Source organism: Schistocerca gregaria, chromosome 4, assembly GCF_023897955.1.
Source record: "Schistocerca gregaria isolate iqSchGreg1 chromosome 4, iqSchGreg1.2, whole genome shotgun sequence".
Classification (NCBI taxonomy): domain Eukaryota; kingdom Metazoa; phylum Arthropoda; class Insecta; order Orthoptera; family Acrididae; genus Schistocerca; species Schistocerca gregaria.
This window is the reverse complement of record NC_064923.1, coordinates 525,928,697-525,948,701: the sequence shown is the minus strand read 5'-3', so window position 1 is coordinate 525,948,701 and position 20,005 is coordinate 525,928,697. Positions and strand designations below refer to the sequence as shown.

The 20,005-nt window shown below is 40.8% G+C and overlaps 1 protein-coding gene and 1 non-coding gene across 2 annotated transcripts in view; both read left to right on the top strand.

Annotated features, from left to right (window-relative positions):
* LOC126266688 (M-phase inducer phosphatase-like) overlaps positions 1-20,005 on the top strand; it is a 362,129-nt gene that overhangs the window by 33,247 nt on the left and 308,877 nt on the right. The gene's annotated exons all lie outside the window — the stretch shown is intronic.
* On the top strand, positions 17,917-17,991 carry Trnat-cgu (transfer RNA threonine (anticodon CGU)). The gene has a single exon. It is a non-coding gene; the product is annotated as a tRNA-Thr (tRNA).

Below are 20,005 nucleotides of genomic sequence, written 5' to 3'. Positions count from 1 at the left end.
ACACTGGTTTCAAGACTTGCTTCCTGTGCACCACTCATCTCCTTAGTAACACTTGCCTCACCCACACCTTGCAACCTCGTTAAAAATCAACCCTTTTAAAATGTAACCTATACTTAGGTTTACTATTTCTGAGTCATTTGATTCCTGGATTCCGTACATCTGAACTGGCAGAAATTGGAAGACCTCAGGCTGCCAATGTTTTGTGTCTGACCACTGGCAGTTACAATATTATTATTATTATTATTATTATTAGTAGTAGTAGTAGTAGTAGTAGTAGTAAGTAGATAATGTAGGCCATAAACCAGAGCCTTTACATAGTTACTGTTGTGCTGTACTCTGTTTACTGTTGCAAAGTAAATAATGAAGCAAAGTGTCTGTTGTGGGAAGCACCTACAACATGGAGAAGGTGTTTCCATGAGACTTTTAAACCTATGTAAGGAAGGTGTCCGAATTTTACTATCGTACATGGATGGTGCATGTGTATAGTGGTTCGACTATGTAAGAAAGATGTTGTTCGTATATCCGTTTCACAAGCTGTAACCTTCACCACATTGTCATGCGTTAATGGTAGTACTTGAAAAAATAAGGTAATTGTTGTTAACTTATGCAGTCAGTATTATAGTTTTACGAAATAGTGGTATTAGTAGTGATGCTTTAAAAATGTACTTTCGTGATCGAAATACAATGAAACCCTTTTGTTTTTACCCTTCGGAAAATTAAATTTTACGCATCAGGGCGTAATTACCCTCAGGTTGGGAATCAGTGCAGTAAACTAACAGTAAACATCGCCTTGCTTACATGGATGAAATGGCTGTTCGTTTTTCAGGACTACCGTGTCCAATACTCTCTTTACAGTTCTTACATCGTTTTAAGGATCTTGAGAGGAGATAGTGCGAACGGAGCAGCATACTTTTGTGGAAACAGTGTACACGACTTCGATCCGGAAGAGAAGCTGGTCGTCTGTGATTTAAATTACGGCGGCTGTGCGAGGTCGGAGTTTCGGCGTGCGCCTAGCCGCATTGTTTCCGCTGCATCTGCACCTTGCCCTTGCACGGTGACAGCGGTGTAACGGTCTTCGTGATTGCTGGATCCCCCACCTCTTGCCTTGCGCGCTCCAGACGCATGAATGAAGTTGGCCTGCTCTGGTTGCGCCGGGCAGCAAGGCTGGATGTTTTAAAACACCGTCCCCCCCACCCCTGATCCCCTCCCCAGCTCGCCCTTGCCACCTCTCGCCGCGCCTTCACTCCTTCGCCGACGGGGTTCCCCTTCTGCTGCAGACCCCACAATGGGTCGTTTTGCGTGAGAATGGAGTTAAAAAACTTCACAGCACGTGCCACCGTCTCCCGCCGTCGGTTACAGGGTTTTTTGACCGCTTGGGGCATGTGCGCACCTCGCCACTTCGACAAGGAGCGGCAGCTTAGACAAAAAAGGAAAGGGTGCAACGAGTTGATCCAGAAATATCAGGTCTGCACGCCCCCAGCAAATTTGCAGAACTTGAAATTTAAAAAGTTCTCATTAAAGCTTCGTCGAATGGCTCATGGTAATTTACAACGAATCACATGTTGCTGTAGAATACCGCTTTGGATAGCAATAGTTGCCAACAACGATTTCGTTCCCAAGTTGTTTAACTTGCTGGTTCGAGTAATATTAACGAAATCCTTTAATTATGTGACTCTACTTTCCAGGATACTGCCTCCAACAAAACGGAAAGTCGGTTCTTCTTCCTAGCGTAAGCTCTTTGTCAGAATTGATATCGAGTTACGAAACTCTACCTGAGATTATCGTCCATCCGTGCATACTCGTACCATCCTTCGCCTATTGTGGGGGTGGGTCATAATAAGTCTAATATTAGGAGCAATACTTAAAGATAATATCGCAGTTAGAGACTGTTGTTCACAAGAGCCTGATTCAAGTTTGCATTCATACCATATTTATTGGGATTTCACGCTAAATACGTGTGAAGTGCCCCATAGAGGCTGGTCAGCATTGTCACATTGTACAAGACCATCTCAAAAGATTTTAGGAAGTACTTGGTTAATTCTGTTTCGTATGTCCTGGGTCAGACTTTGATAATCAAGAGAACGAATTCCAGGCTCTCTGGAAAAAGTTTCCAACACAGCGGCTCCCAGTTTAGCCGTAGAAAGTTTTATTGCGTGAAAGACAGTATAGTCACTATCACTGATAGGTTCAGTATTACGGCGGAACTACTAATAACGTCACGAATTGTCTCAAATTCTTGAGTTAAGTTGCACTCCACTATATTTATCCAAATACTGGAGACAGCCATGTTAATTACCTAGTAATGCGTCTGAATATTGCGAAACAACTCCATGTCCTACCCACTTAAAACAGTAACAGTACTACATCTCGCTGTTCTAAGTCACTTGAGCGATTTGATCACTACTACTATAGCTTCATAGTATACCGCTAAAATTTCTAATGCCACTGAATGTGCATTTGCTGAGACACATGCAGTTGTAGTAAAGACAGACTTTTCACGGATCAATCAGAGTGACGATTCGTCAGAAAAACTTAAATTTTTCTTTGACTATAAAATGATTAATGGTTATTTACCGCTATGGCTTTTTCTTTTTGTATTAGCAAGTGTCGCGCAAATATTTAAAAATAATTTGAGAATTCCATCATTTGCTACTCTATTTAAAGTAATATCTTCAGTAATTCTCTCCATTAGTCGTGCTACATAATTCCTGCTACATTACTTGTTTTGGCAGCACTACAGGCAGACGACAGAGAGACTAAACTACACTCCTCCCATCTTGCAGATGACTGCGCTTGAAGTCCCAAACAGCTGTGAATTTTACCCTTGTAGTATACACAGTCAAAACGTTCGGGTACATGTACTTCAGTTGAAATTTTTTCAGGCATTAAAACGGTCTTACACTAGTCTTCGTTTCGTATCCTGCCGTTGGACAGCTGAAACCTGTAACCCACAGAACGTAATAATGTGTTTGATCTCGATAAAATTGTGTGTAAACATCACAGTGGTAGAATTACAGATAAAGAGATAAAACACTGGCGTATCAGTGGAACTTTTTTCTGAAGACAGTCCCGCTTAATATGACCTTAAATCCAGCTTTCTGGGTATCTATAACCACTTTAGACGCTTTATGATACACACTGAATCGCCAGAGAAACTGGTATTGTCATGCGTATTGAAATAGAGATACGCATTATTAAAAAGCATACTTGACACTTAATAAGATTTTGTTTTGAACAGTTTTTACTCATAGGGCGACACCAGCGATATCTGCCACTTAGCCAGATGAAAGGAATGGTTATAGTTTCTAGACTACAATAAAAATACAAGTATCAATTAGAAGGCTGTACCTGTTTATTTATTAATAATTTGTTAAATCGTGGTTGTATTTTTGAGACAAATCACCAAATCATTTTCTAGTTGAAGTCTATTTCTCTTAGTTTTTATGTTCACCATTGAAGAGAACGCTAATTCACAAAGGTAGGAAGTGGCGAATGGCACTAATAATTTCAAAGCTTCCTTTGCCGGCTTTGAGTATTCCTCTCTCTTCATTCAGAAGAAGTCAATCTTCGAGGATTAAATTCCGCTGTCATACTTCTATTATCGTTCTGGGGGTCGCTACAATATTTTTACGTGGAAAGGCGTCGCGTTTTTAGAAAGGTTGAAAAGCACTGGTTTAGGTAATCGCGAGGCTCATTTCAACGCCCACATGAAACAGTGTTAATTGTAGCTTACTGAGTTTCAAGGAAGTTGTACACGGTGTCCTAGGCTTTCGGAGGTTTCGATTTCCTTTGAGACCCATCTAAGTTATTTGTGTGATCACTTGAAAACAGTTAGTGTGCGTTGTCAGCTACATGTGATATGGACGGCAAGGATGTTTCGCATTAAAGTTTCCTGTCTGCGTAAAATCACTGTATCGTGGCGCATCTACGGCCTTGTTGATGGTTTCCTCTCTTTCCGTTTGTGAAAGTACTTGCGGCACTCAACACTTTTCATTGTGCACTCACGCTATCGTATGGTATGTATTCACAGGAAACGCGTTGAAAGTTCGACAACCGCAAAGGATCTGCTAGTTGTTGGAATCCCAAGATACGCTGAGTTGGAAATGGCTTTTTGTGAAACCGTATAACCAACATGTAAACGATACGATTCGAAAAGGTCCGGCGACAGGTCAATTCCGTAAAGCTTCTATTGATCCCAGCTGGACAAAGAATGCTCGGTTGAATTCTTCAAACAAAGAGATCGTATGGACTGCCCTCTTAGATTTACTCCATACTCAAAGGATTTGAAGATCAGTGCGCCCGGACATCAGTTTCCTACAGCGTTATATGCACTTCTTAAAACAAGTGTACATTTTGTCATTGAAAATTTCCCAGTGCTGTTAAATATAAAAAATACGATTTTATTAACAGAGCCGCCCGTATCTGTACGCGTGGTGTTCTAGTCTTGTAATCTTGAGGTTGCTGATTCTGATCCCCCTTTTATTTAAATTTTATATTTAATATAAACTGAAATGTCAATTAACAAATATTAAATCATGATTTTTAATAAACATATTAAGTTACAAATCACATAAATGTGTTTACAACAAATTAATTTTTTGTACAAAAATTGAAGTATTTTATTTTCTAATTGATGTTTTTATGTTCCAAATTTTAATTTATTGTGGATAGTAACATTTCCATGCGACAGGTAATGAAGAGGAAATATGTTCCTTCTACGATCAAATTGTTTGACTATTTAATTAACATTTCAGTTTGCTAATAAATACAGAATTAAAGTTGCGTCTAGCTACACCCTGCTACTACGCGAATGCAAGACTTGAACGCTTAGAATGCAGCTGTCGGCGGTTCCATTGCAAAAGCTCGAAAAAGCTTTGAAATCATCAAATTAGATATTTTTGAGGGTTCCGTTGTATTGCCTTAGGAAACTGATGTGCGGGCACATACTTCAGTGTCCTAAAAGTGTGAATAAGTCGAAGATGGTCAGTCTGTAAAGCCTTCGTCTGACTCAGCATCCTGAATGTTAATGGCTCTGGCGCGGGTTATAGAAGCATTAAAGATAAGTACAGCGCTATCCCCAGCCCCTGTTACACATTTGGTGAGTAGCAGTTTGCCCTTCGGCGTCGATTCCTTATCTCGGTCCAGTTCCCCCCCCCCCCCTCCCCCCTTCCCCCAAGTCAGCAGTAGTCAATAATACTGGTCACCGTACAGTGGAACAAATATTTGTAAATCCACATTGAACAACGAGATCGTTTGCAATTACCAGGCAGAAGGCGGTAAGATCGCGGCCATTAATCGAGGGGGAGCGGCAGGAACCATTGATCATCTTACTCGTTAAAGCTCCTCACAATTATTTTACGTTTATCGCGGTACAGAGAAAAATATAACCTCAGAGCACAGCGTGACATTGCAGATTTACCTGCCGGGATGAGTATGTGCGGGATATTCCATTTGCTGCTTTCTGTGGTAGTTTCTTGTTTTTATTATTTCCCCGCTAGATTAATTTACCATATTTGACACCCTAACGTGCAATCCTGAGTGCACTACAACGGAGGTAATCTTGTCAGAAATTTGTACTATATGAGTGCCTTCAGGGCCATCCAGTGCAGTTTACCAGGCAGAGAAGCAAGTTCAGTGAATCACAGACACTTTTTTCACTTAGAAATTTAATGTAAGGATGTTACGTTTGTGCTGGGCGTCAAACTTTGTGAGACTGCAGGAAAATGACACAGTTCAAGCAGCTACAAATGTACACGTACTGCGATACGATATGCTGGCCCCTCCCCCGTATGATGGGATGTAGCTGTTAATGTCTGTCGTCGATGGAAGAGAGACCAAGGGTTGAGGAACAACGTCTGGTTGATAAAACTAGTGACCTCATATGGGACACAGAGGCTGGGTGAATTTTACACACATCTGATAAGGGCAGTACCGTTGTATTCCTTCTCTGCTGTGTAAATTACCCTAGTTCCCTTCAAAGGAGAGTAAATTGTATGAGCGGACGACAAGTTTCATGACTGAGTCTGGCGTGCTCTAATAGCTGGAGGGACTGTCACTACTGAGAAGGTATCAGGTTTGTAACGAGTCTGAGATGTTACAGATTTATTGTAACTTACCTGTTGTTCATTACCAGAACATAAACTTCTCATAAAGCGAGATGGCGCAATTTATCAAGGCACTGCACTCACAGTCGGGAGAAAAGGAGCTCAAACTCCCGTCTGGTTATACAAATTTGCAAGGGCGGAAAAATTCCAACACAAAGAAATAATTAACGTAGAGTAATGAAATTTCGGGAATACATTTGTCTATGTAACGTTTATAAGTTATTGTCGTTGCAAGATGACAATTTAATTAATGTAAGTCCGAGCTAGATAAGCCATTGCAAATGTGAAATGCTGATACATAAACAATGAATCAAAGCTTGCGATGGAGTTCCATGACTGTTGCACTTGGTCGGTCAATACAGGAACAGTTAATGATGGTTGTGTATGACGCTGGAGTTATTGTCCGATGATGTCCCACATGTGCCCGATTGGGCATAGATCTGGTGATCTAACAGGCCAAGGCAAAATGTCGACACTCTGTAGAGCACGTTGGGTTAAAAGAGTGTGTGGGCGAGAGCAGTCCTCTTGGAAAACACTCCCTTGGATGATCATCATGGATGGCAGCATAACAGATCGAATCATCAGACTGAAGTACAAATTCCCAGTCAAGGTACGTTGGATATCCACGAGAGTGTTCCTACTGTCATAAAAATCGCACCGCCAGACCGCAATTCCAGGTGTAGTTCCAGTGTGTCTAGGCTGTAGAAAGGTGCATTGCAGACGCTTACCTAGTCTCCTTTTAACGAACACGTGGCCAACACTGGCACTGAGGAAGTACCGGCTTTCGTCAGAAAACCCAACATACCTGCACGCCGCCCTCCAGTGAGCTATCGATGATACCACTGAAGTCCCGAATGGCTGTGGATTGGGGTTAATGGAATGCACGTTAAAGGGCATCTGCTCGGAGCTGTCCTTGAAGTAATCAATTTGAAACAGTTCGTTGTGCCACTGTGGACCCAACTGCTGCTCGAATTGCCGCTGCAGACTCAGTACGATACCCCACAGCCATAGGCCGAACACGACGGTCTTTACTCTCGGCAGTGCTATGTGGCCGTCTGGATCCCGGCCGTATTGCAACTGTACCTTCCAGTGACAACCGCTGTCAGCAGTCAAGAGGCTGCATTCCTGCGAAGTCTTCCTGTAATATCGCGGAAGGACTCCCGTCCTCGTAACCGTATCACATGACTCGTTCAGACTCATTAAGCTGTCAACAATGGCAAAACCTAATATGCATTCTTATAGTTGCACGACCAGCGCCTCTTACACATGACTGGCGCGAAATTTGAATGATGTCACATCTCAGATGTAGAAGTAGACTTCCCTACTTCGGTTTATCTCCCACAACTCCTCCTTGGGGTTGGGAATTTTTCCCTCAACGTAACTTTTCCGTAGTTTCTCTAAATCGTTGAAGGCGAGTGCTGCAAAACTTCTTCTGAAAAAGACCCAGCCGATTTATTTTCCTTTCCTTGTTCATCCAACCACATAAAAAAAGTATCAGCGATGTCGTCACAAGTCATTAAGACGTGATCCTAAAGCTCTCATGCTCTGTAGGTTTGTAATTTCCATTAACATAAAACGATCCTTTTTGTGAGAGCTATCGTCCCTCAGTTTCTCTATATATTAATGCACGTGGTTGTTGGTGAATCAGATTTTGAGAAAGCGAATGTAGCTTAAATAGTACTCCATATCCAAAGTGGTTTGTACTCAGGTATTGCAACCACTAAAGAGGGGTAGTTTGATAGGACATATCCTGAGGCATTAGTGAATCGATGTTTTATAAAGCGACGAAGAAGCTTGCGTGGGATAGACTAGTGTGGAGAGATGGGTGAAACCACACTTCCGACTAAAATAATAAAATAATAGTAATAATATGAAAATTCTGTCATATGGACGCTAGTAACGGCACTATTGAGCACCAATGCCTGCACCAGCATGCAGCAAAAACATGGCTACGCCTACGTTGGCCTACGGCCATAGAGCATGATGGAGACTACGTAGAAAAATAGGATATGGACAAGACATGTCGATGTATATTGTCACCAAATTCTGAATCTTAACAATAAACATGTTCTGAGAAAAAAATATGGGGCGTTACTTACTGAACGATCCTCGTAGTCCATAGAAAGCAAGGTTCCTTAAATTTTGTGTGAGCATTTGCCATCTGATTGCGGTCTAATTGAGAGAAAAATATTTGGTCACGGATTCCCTCTTGGGTCATTTTATCTTGCTGCATAAGGGTACGTAATATGGGCTAGTAAAATTGAAATTGGACAATCTTGACGATAATTTAGACATTAAATGATTAAGCTATACATTTAGTACACGTCTAGAAGACAGATGTTCCGTAGCAACTAATCATTTGTTTTTTTAAAAAAAAATCATCCAATCGGGTGGTTCAGGCGGATCAGTTTGTATAGTACCTTTCAGTCGGTTCCAAGGAAGTAACCGTGTAATGGACATAACAGTATCGTGTTGTCAAAATGGCGGCCTAGTTTTTCGGGGTTTAGTGATACGCATTGGCGCAATGCCATGGTAGTTACAGAAATTTGTGCCACGCTGTGGTGCTAAAGTAGGGCTGACGGGGTTCATATAACTAGGTAACTCCTGACGGGCCTCTTGCCAAGAATGCTGTGATTTTGTGGAGTTCGCTGTATTGGAGGACCAAATGCTGAACTGGTGCTTTGGTCCTCTATAGCTACGTTATTCAGGAACCTGCACAGCAAAATTTAATGACAGTATAGCTTGCGCATTTTAATAGCAGTCCGACTAGTCTGTATTAGCCTAAAGCCGTGCCCCTCACAGCTCCATGCACATACCGGGATCATTTCTAAAGAGGCGCCGTACGTTTTACATAGATTTCTAATTGTCACAGTCGATGTTGCGCGAAGCGAAGAGATAGAGGGACAAAGCAAATTATTAATAGGTGTAATTGTTAGCTACCATGGCACGAAACTATCCTCATAAGCGACAAATATTTTACATTGCACTAATGTTCCACTTTCGAGACCACTTTAAGAATTCAAATTCAAAATAGTGTACAATATTTGTCGCTTGTGTGGATAGTTTCGTGCCATCGTAACAAATTTCCTAGATAAAAAGAAGCAATCGTACAGTCGCAGTTGCCGAAGTAGTTCTTTCGGCGTAATAACTGCCAGCGTAAGCTGCTTCGTAGATCAGGTGTAAATAAGCGAAGTCAAATGGTACCTTACTAAAGTTTGTAGAATCAATAGGTTGAAGATCGGATGAAGCCACTTTTTTACTTAGTGCTATCTCTACTTCGGTGTCAGAAAACAAATCACGGGAAGCAGATATTTACGGAAAGCATATTTCCGTAAGTATAAACAGTACATACGGTATCCAGGAAAATAAGTGGGTTTATGGAAATAGAACGCAGTTTACGCACCGTTATTGTGTACTTAGGTAAGACAACGTGTAATTAGCTATACGCCCCTCGCCGACTTCGATTTATAGGTTTGAAGAACGTCAGTGAACACACCCGGGGTCAAACACCCATCCGACTCAAAAATGTGTGTGCCTTGAACCTTGATTATGTTTTTTGCATTTGGCCACAACCCCGTACTTTCGCAGGGAAGCCTGCGTTACTCACGAAACGTATGATCGAATATCCAATTCCGGTACAACAGTTCAATGAATTCAGTGTCGGGAAGTATAGTTGCTTGCTGCAGACAGTGAAATATTACCGGGTTCCCCACCTTGTGTAATTCCTTTCGATAGAATTTGACTTTTCCAAGTATTCGCTGGGGACCAGTTTCTAGTTATTTGCAGGCGGTTCTTTATGGTTCTGCAGCGCATGATTTGTTTTAAAGAAGGACATTTCTCGAATAGTCCTCTGGGTAGCAGTTTCTGTGTAGAAAGTGCGCACCCTTTTGTGTGTGTGGTGGGGGGGGGGGGGGGAGGGGGGAGAGAGGGGGGGGGGTCTCACCGCCTGGTATTTTAACATAAGTTCACGTTTATAGAACCTTGACCTTTAAGATGCAAAGCGGGTTTTCTGTGGTATTGTTCTTAACCGCCCATGTGTGTTCGGGGCAGCTACTGCAGTGCCTTACGATAATTGGTTACTTTCTTGTGTGGAGCTTGGGAGACTAATTATTGTAGGCGAGTAGATGCTGTGGGAGCGTTAAACAGCGTTTCGCTATTGTCTTGCTATATAGGGCTCGCCTTTTTTTAAAAAAAAAAATTCAGTTCTCTGCAGCTCAGTAGGATCAAATGAAAAGCTACAGTTCCCTTAGGATAATGAGACCCACAGGGAGGGTTAGCTTTTGTGCCAACGGCGACGGTCAACTCTGAGAGGTCCTACAGCAGGACCATAAAACCCTTTAATCTGTCTTTTTGTGTAGTGCTGCTGCTTGTATAACGTGACAGACGTTCGTGGTTCATTCGAACTATGTGATTCCGAAGAATCGCTCTTAAACATTTCAGAAGTGGATTGAGAGACGAACATTACCCGTAAGGCCACTGATTTGTTTTCAAACAAATCTTAGTGTATTATAGTTAATGTAACTTCCGTCACAAGCCGTATAAAAATATTTCGAAAAAAACATCTACGGCGACTTAAGAAGTCGTCCGTTATTCAGAAACTGCAGATACTTGAGGAATCCTGCTGTACCTACTATGGAGTAAAGTCATTGTGATCATCCATTCCAACAAATTCGCTGCTATCTTCCGTAATTATTTGTTGTGAGTGCATTGCTGTTAATCCGATAACTAAGATAAATATACATTTAACTTTCGCTTCATGATATTTTTGTAAATTAAAGGCAGTTTGAATATTTTGTGTTGTTCAGTATGTGGCACGTAACTGTGCTCTCTCTCTCTCTCTCTCTCTCTCTCTCTCTCTCTCTCTCTGTGTGTGTGTGTGTGTGTGTGTGTGTGTGTGTGTGTGTGTGTGTGTGTGTGTGTGTGAAAAATACCTGAAGACGATGTATGATTTCTGGGCTTGGTTCTTTGGTTTTGCATGTAGTAGATACATTATGAAAACATCAAATTATTTGAATTTAGAAATCTTCCACATTTTCCTACCTGATCTAAAGTAACTACCGTTAATGAGGTGTACCCAACCTTCTTGTAACATCTGGAACTCCTGTGGTGACATTTTCGGTGAGCTGTCTCAATGTCTGTGGAGGAATGACAGCCCATTCTTCCATTAGAGCCAAAACCAGAGAAGGTTGTGATGTTGATTGCTGACCACCTCCTTCTTACTTTGTCGGCACCACACGTGATGGGAGGTAACGTTCTCCAGGTGTTCGCTAAACCAAAATCCTTCCGTGGGATTGCCGAAGGGTGTAGCCTGATTCATCACTCCAACTCGTTTCTAGTCAACCATTGTCCATTAGTCACTCTTAACACCACGCGTTGGCCACAGGGAAGTGTTGCTAATGAGAAAACTGCTTGACCATTGTACCCCATTCCTTTTACCTTCTTCCAGTAATTGTGCAAGCTGGACTGCTTCACAACTCAGAGCTGGTTTCGTGAGATTTTTTTATAACCATCCTCCGCAGACCTCGACAGTCGCTGCCGGTCAGTACTTGTCGTCCACTTGATTTAAGTTTAGTTGTGATCGTCCTTCGTGTTTCCACTTCAGTCACACCACCGACAGTCGGCGTGGACAGTCTTAGAAGGGTAGCAATGTCCCTGATGGGTTTGTTACTCATGAGCCATTCCGTGACTAGTGCATGTTCGAACTTACGGACCATTCCTGATCGACCCATTCTGCTGTTACTGCTTCTCGACTGACAGCACAGTTTCTTTCATATTGGCGAATCGGTCTCTTGACACCTAATTGACAGTTTCACTTTACGTAGGGGTGTCTGGATAATTGTGATCAGATATTACGTTAATGTTCTGCTGCTTTGTCATGACATGGCCTCAGTATAAGTACTCTTTATATACGGCATGACCTCATTAACAAATAAGTCCAAAATCTCTTGCAGTATGTGGAAGAGAGAAGTTGTACTATTTCACATCACTCGTAAATTATTTTGTTCAATTCGACGTTAATTTGCAGTCCAAAGTTTTAGTTCAGTCGTAGCTAAGGAATTTGGTTTGTATGTAAATTGTTACATTGGAGGCACATATGTTTTGTGATTTCCATTGGAAACATATCAGAAGGATTAGTGGCTTACAGAAACAGTAAATACCGCATTTAAAAAAAAATTAGCGTGTCAGTGTAACTTGTCTTAGATGACTGACGAATGGTAGTAGTTTTGGAGCTTAAAGACAATTTTTATTTTGTATAAAGTAACTATTAAACTCGGTTCCCATTTACACGTTTGGTCAGTCTTGACCGAAGAAAAATTGCTGAATTCACATCCATGGTAAAAATACAATGAAATCGGTGACAGCTCTGCCGAATTTAGTATTTCCCAGTCAAACTTTTGTTTTCTTCGGAGAAATAGGACTCAGACAGTTGGTTCCTCAGTTTCGTGTCACCGTTTTAAAGAGGAGCATATTCGCCTTTTCTGTGCTCCTACGGAGCGTTTTTTCCGCCAGTCCCTGACAGCTTATTTATTACTTTTACACATTTGCGTACTTCTGACACAAACAACAAATAAGTACGCATAATATAAAGCAACACAAAATCATTTACTTTACATTTTTTTCCGTATACTTTGCTCATTTGTCGCAATTCATCTAAAAACCCCTGGATTAGGATTTTTATCTTAAGAGTAAAAATGTTACATATTTTACTGAATTTGTAGCCTTTCCGGTTTCAGCATAATTTTTATCAGTAATTTTAAGTTATTTTCAAGGATATAAAGACCATTTCTAGCCCTTCTTTGTCACTGCATTACCACTTTAGGCATATGTTCAGTCATGAAGTGACCATTAAACACATACATCGCTTCGTGGAGATACATTGGTGTAAAAAGTACTAACTAAAACATACGTAGTTTGGTGACCTAATAACTTAAGCACAGAACCCTTGCCGTGTGTTCAGTGCCTCATTTCAAAGAATATTTACACCGCAGACTGGATACTACGTCCACAAGTCTTTCAGCCTCTGTATCTCGTTAATGGACAATTATATCGAAAACTATTCGCCGAGAATGGCGTCCTAAGAATACACAGTAAAAAATTCGACGATCTACCATCAGTACAGTATAAAAGCGGTCTTTCCCATAATTGATACTGTCACTACCCAGAAATAATGGTTTTCGGGATTTTCTCAGTAATCGTGCTGTTAAAATCAGCCTAATCTCCACCAGAGGCCACACCTAATGCCAAGAATCAACCGATTTCCTCAATCTGCCTAGGCCGGAGGAAGCGTTTGTAATGTTGACCCTGTGCTTCAGTATAGCTACTCTGTTCAATTCAAACGTATATTTTGCAATGAAAGCCATCAAACACATATTCAGGACAGTGGAAATAAAAATGTCCTGTGGTGCTTCTCCTGCTCCCAGTCGGCCGGTTTAACATCCTACCCCCCCCCCCCCCTTAAAATAACAATAATGGGTGGGACTGTTTGTGACAGGAAGAATAAGAACTCCATCTAGCAAAAATTTTCCGTCGAAATATCGTTTTCTTGGATACACCGGGAAGATGATACCTAATTTTTCTTCCCTATTATTCCTACAAGTCGTTTGTTTCCTCTTTGGTAGTCTGAATCCATGGATTTCGCTAATAAACAACGCTTATCATTGACACACCCAATCAACCTCATAAACAGCTATTGGCATTAACCTGTTCATTTTATTCGGCTCAGCTCGTGTAATCCCGTCGCCTTTTGTATGCAGGAAAGTTTTTTTATTTCTAGATGCGACGAGGATTCCCCTGGCAGAGACGCACGTACTCCATGTTCGCATTCTAAATTCAATTTATGATTCGTTCAGAAATCAACTTTGAATGTATTAAAATTTTCAAAAACCAACAGCAATGCGTTTCAAAATCATATGAACAATCAGTAGACCAATTGCCATCTGTGGCAGATAACCCGGTTTGGCCCCCACTCTCTCTCTCTCTCTCTCTCTCTCTCTCTCTCTCTCTCTCTCTCTCTCTCTCTCTCTCTCTCTCTCTCTCTGTGTGTGTGTGTGTGTGTGTGTGTGTGTGTGTGTGTGTGTGTGTGTGTGTGTGTGTGTGTGTGTGTGTCAAATGTTTCTCTTTGAGGTTTAATTTTCGTAGTTGACTTCATTGAGTGGAGTGTTATTAAGTCTTTGCAGCCTGTATTGGAAACGGGCTTTTTGTTATATGTAATCGGGTGGTTAGTTTTTGTGTATGGCTGTGCTGCTGGTGGTGATTTTACTGAATATGGGAAATTAATTTGGTTATTGTCAGTGTATTGTGTGTTTAGGGATATTTAATTTTCATTTTCTCTTTGTGTGATAACTTTGTGCTATTATTTGTCATTGTGCAAGTTGTCGGTTGAGAGTGGGTGTTACATCTAGAAGGCTTGTGATGTCAGTATACCATCTTCTGTTATTTGAGAGTTTCTCTGTTAGATATGTTTTTTCTTGTGGTGTCATGTATTATGTTCTCATAGTGATATACGTGTTGGCTAAGGGTCCGTTGACTGGTGACCCCATGCAAAGCCCCTTTTGGTATGGATAGAATTGGTTCTCAGACAAGAAATAGTTTTGCTCTGTGATTAATTGTAAAGTGTGTTTTATTACTTTTATATGGAGGTTTGGGAAAGCTAGTCTGTTGCTCTAATTGCTGTTTAGTGATGTTGATTTCTGTGTGGTGGTGAAACTGGTGTACAGGGATGTGATTTTGAATGAATGTGGGTGGTGATGTTCTGATGTCTTTGATCTGTTGTATCAGCTATGTTGTGTATGTTTCAATTTGTTTCTCTGGCTAGGTGATGAGTAGGTGCAGTCTTGAAACTTGGGACTGGGAGTATTGGTATATCCTGATTTTGGATTTTTGTAGGCTGTTTAGTGGAGGTGCTGTGTAGTTATCTTTTCATTTTGTTTTATGATTATATGTGAGATGTTTCTAGAAACACCAACCCGTTCTTAGAGTATCATGGTCTTCAGTCTCTGGCTAACATTACTATGTTATCTTCTAGAAATTTTAAAGTTCTAATTTGTATTTTTCGTGTTTCATTATTACTACGTGTTTCCCTTGTCTGCTTTCAAAATTTATAATTTTTTTGTATGTTCTATTTTCTCCACTTTCTGTTCCTGACAATATTGCTTTTGTTTTCCTTCATTATGTAGCTAATTGCTTCACTGATCATTGCTAGACGTACGTTGATGGTTAAGTTCCTGTTTTCTTTCTTGTTGTTGTAAAACATATTTAGTGTGCGTGATAAGATTCTCCACTGTCTTGTAATGTGTATGTTGCCATTGTATATAGGTCATTTTTCTAGCAGGTTGTGAGTTGTTTTAGTAAGATTGACATCTTTTATACTGGGTATTCCAGGAGGAATGGTCAGTATCCAAGAATGACAGTACAGTCATTCAGGGGATGTAAAATACATGCCTCAGGAGATACGAGCACTTGTTCATCTCTGATACTGTGTAACACATCGCTTCTACTGAACAAGAGCTAAGAGTTCTTTAGGTATCCGTTTTAGAGCACATGTTTACTAGACTTTCTTGCTTCGAAGGGTAGTTCCTGTCATCACCGACTATTGAACATATTGATCCTTCCTCCTCAAATGTATGTTTGGTTTGCCTTCTACGAGAGTGATGAAAATGGAAACCTTTAAATTGTAACGAAAAATACACGTCATTTCTCGATACTGTATCCCAGTCATTAAATGCATGTATTCCACTACTTTGGAAATGCACAGATACCACGATGAAAGACATATTTTGGTGGTGTGTATAGCCAGTCGTGCACCAGTTTCCACTTCTTCGTCAGTTCAGAAATGCCTGCCTCCCATTGCTTCTCTGAGTGCGTTGAACAGGTAAGTCTCTAGAAGCGAGGTCTGATGGGTGAGGATGAGCCAGAGATACAGATTTACTTTCCTGAATAATGTCAACTGACTTAAGGGCTGTATGCGGGTCATGTGTTGTAATGTAGCAGTGATGTTCACACCTTATTGCAGGACAGAGTTGATTTTTCAGTGTGTCTGTAGTAGTAGTACTGGTTACCGTCACTCCCTTACCCGTTTAATGCTCCATAACTACTCCATTAACAGCAGACGGTTGAGTGTAGATTTTTTTTTTTTCAGTTTTGATGGCGATCTGTGACAGCATTCATTGCGTGACGTTCCCCTTTCTGGTTTGTGATAGCAGACTCTGTCTCATCATCTGTAACAGTTTTTCCCTGAAATGCATGACATACAATGTGGGAATAATACAGTTCTTCACAGGCACTGGCGTGACTGTCTTTATATTCCTCAGTGAACTGATGCGACACCCATCTTGCAGACACCTTATTAAAGAACAGATATGACACCCATCTTGCAGACACCTTATTAAAGAACAGATATTGTGAACAATATTCTACACTGATCCAGTATTAATCTCCAAGCTTGTGGCTATTTCATTCAGAGTTACATGTCTGTTCTCCTTTACAAGCTGCTGCACTAACGTACTGTTCTCGTCAGTTACTATGCTATGGGCCTGCCCTGGTCTTGGGGCATCCTCCGCAGAATTAACACCACTTTTAAACTTCCTGCACTACTTGTACACGTGCTACAGCGACAAATAGGAATCACCGTACTGCGCTGTCATTCTTCGATGAATTTAGATGGTGTTTGACATCCTCACTACACAAAAAACGCATCACGGATCGCTGCTGGATCTCGGTGCATCTTGAGAGCAGGACAGTCATCTTGCTGTGGACGCCGCTGCCATTTCTTGCGTTGGTATAACCCTGTCACCCGTCGGCCACTTTCTGAACCTCAGTGAACCTGACTGCCACCTACCAACTTCATCACACAACTTTTCAAAATTTTATGGTACTTTCAAAAGTTTTCTTATGAATCACCCTTGTATTTCTATATTTGGCAGCTCTGTTTTGTTCCAAAAGTGCGTTTAGTCCTTGTTGATTCTCCCCAGTATTTTTATTAGTGTCCCTACATTTTAATTGACGGTATTTATCAAGTGATTAAACATATAAGATTTTGATGTGATTTCTTAGTTTCAGATAAATTTTGAGTAGCTTGTTTTTATATAGGTACCTAATTTCCTGGTTCAGCCAGCTAATTTAGGCTTTATACTTGGCATATTGAGCAACAGGTGACATACTATTTATATTGACTTGGTGAAAATTTAAATACTATTTTATGTGGAAGTCATATTCTGCTGAACTTTGTTTAAATTAGTTTGATCTAGTTTTGCTGTGGTGTTTCGGAATTCGTTGTAGAGTGTACTCGGAAATGCCTGGCATAATGTTCAAATATTCATATTGAGGTTGAAGCTTATTCATGTCCATATTTGCTGCCAAAATTTTTTTTGGATAGGTTCCTCATTGAACAAACACAATTTTTCTGTATATGACGGTAGTATCTGTTCCCGAAAGAACAGTTACCGTTGATGATCATGCAGCTTTGCTAGGAATAAAGTACATCAACGCCTGTTTGCAGCTAGGGTGTCCATTTAATTATTTCATTTCTAGCAAAGCTGCATGGTCATCAACGGTAACTGTTCTTTCGGGAACAGTTACTACCGTCATATATAGTTAAAACATGGCTTCCTGGCTATTGACCTTCTTGTGTGCGAACGCACACGCTATGCCCGAACTCGTACGGGACTTGGTAGATTAATCTGCCACGAGTATTGAGTATGATGGGCAAACATCTATTAGGCGCACTACGAATGTAGTGGTGTGGGCATATTGGGAATGTGGGTCTCACGGGGAGCGTGCAAGGGATAAGTCCCTGAAGGGCACTATCCTCTGTGCCCTCGGTGGCTCAGATGGATAGAGCGTCTGCTACGTAAGCAGGAGATCCCGGGTTCGAGTCCCGGTCGGGGCATACATTTCTACATTTTCCCAATGAATTACATCAACGCCTGTTAGCAGGTAGGGTGTCCGTTTCATTTCACAATTTTTCCGCTTCTTACCTGGACAAACTTAGCTAACTTCAGTATCGCCAGAGGGGTTCAATTTTCTTACTGTTAAATAACAGGAAAATTGCTCATTACTATCAGTGCAAATAGCCATTTCAGTTTTTAAGACGTATTTACTAATTTGGTAAGAAAACATTTTTTTAATATACACCTTGTTCCGACACGCTGTTTTCTATAGTTTGCATTACTATTGCTTTTCTTTCACGGTTTATCTGCAACCATAGAAACCACCAGTACAGTCATACAGAAAAATTCAAACCATCCAATTGACCATAAACAAGCTCGTTTCGTATACATGCTGCACAGATTGAATGAAAGTTCAGTGAGTGAAGACAACTACAAAAATGAACTACAGATAATCAGACAAATAGCAGTGGAGCAGAGATATAACATAAACATCAGATACAAACTGATTTGCCCGTGAGAAACCAACATATACAAAGTGCAATTGGGATAGGCGTTTACAACTGGATAAAGCAGATACCTCGAACGTTATTTGTCTGTTACATACATCCTTCATCTTTACGTACGAATGTTCAACAGCTGTTAAGTGGACAGGACTCTGTTTTATCATCAAGGCTAAAGTATAAATGAGTGTCATTGTTGTGGGTTAATGATCCAGATTTTCAGGGTGTATGCGCTGTGGGAAATTTGAAAAAAAAAAAAACCCGGGAGTTTCTTAACCGGGAAAACCCGGGATTTTTAGAATTCCGGGAATGTTTCATTGTTTTAGTCTTGGGTTAAATTTTTGTGTTTCTGAATGCTAACAACTGATAGTCTAAAAAGAATTTTTCTGTATCCGCTACTGCAGAATAATACTGCAGCAATAACACGTAAGCAAGAGAATGAAACCAAAATAAAACTTAGGTTTCATAGGAAATGCGTGATTTACAACAAAACACAATGCACACACAAGCGTCTGACAAAAGCAAAATGTGTGAAAGGCTTTAGTACGACTGTGGAATACTTTATAACAGCAAACTGCTTCCGAAGAGCGTGACGTCACAACTGTTTACATTAAATTCGTTTTGAGCAGTTGGCAATGCGCTCTTGCGCATGCGCACTTGAGCTGCGTATGAGCAGCACCTTCTACCGCTTCTGGCTGCTTAGTGTGGCTGCAGCAACAGCAAGAAGCAGACATGCTTCCCAGAAAAACTGTTCTGGTGCGCCAAAGCTGTCAGATATGCGCATGCTCAGAGCAGTTTGGGCTGTAGTGGAGATAGGGATAGTGACACATGTTTACATTTAGCGATTTTGCTGTTTCCTCTTCGTTTACAGTTCACTTGGCAAATGAAAACAAAACGGATTTCTATGGCCGGGAGCTATCAAGTGAATTAAAATAATAAACAGAATTACAGAAGGCTAAAACATGTCATTAGTTAGTTTTCTGATTTAATTTCCAAGTTTGTGGCTGTCAAGCAGTGCTTTGCACAACAACGAAGTTAGGCGGCTTGCTAAATAAATGTGGCTTTTATTAATCTTTTCCGCAGATGCAGTCAGTTTAGAAGGGAAAGTGTTTCATTCCACACTATTGGCTAATTTCAACTTTTAGCTGAATTTCAAGTGCACATTTTCATCTTCTGGCACGTATGGTAAAATGACACAATACAGAACCAAACATGAGACAATACAGTTATGGTACTCGAAGAAAATTTTCATCCCGAAAAGCGCACTGAAAATCTTAATATCAGGTTGGAGCCTGCTTCATTGTGAATATGGACATATGAATGTGTCCTTTCAGCTGAATTATGCATTTTAGTATGGTTTGCGAAATCCCTCTGCTCCTCTGATGCCCTATTTCGTTTATAACGTAATGTATGATCCCCTAATGCTATGTGTGTACAAATATGCGGGCTTCCTACGTCGTCGTAGTTGCCCACACGCAGTAACACCTGTTTCTGACAACGGCTGAAACAAACT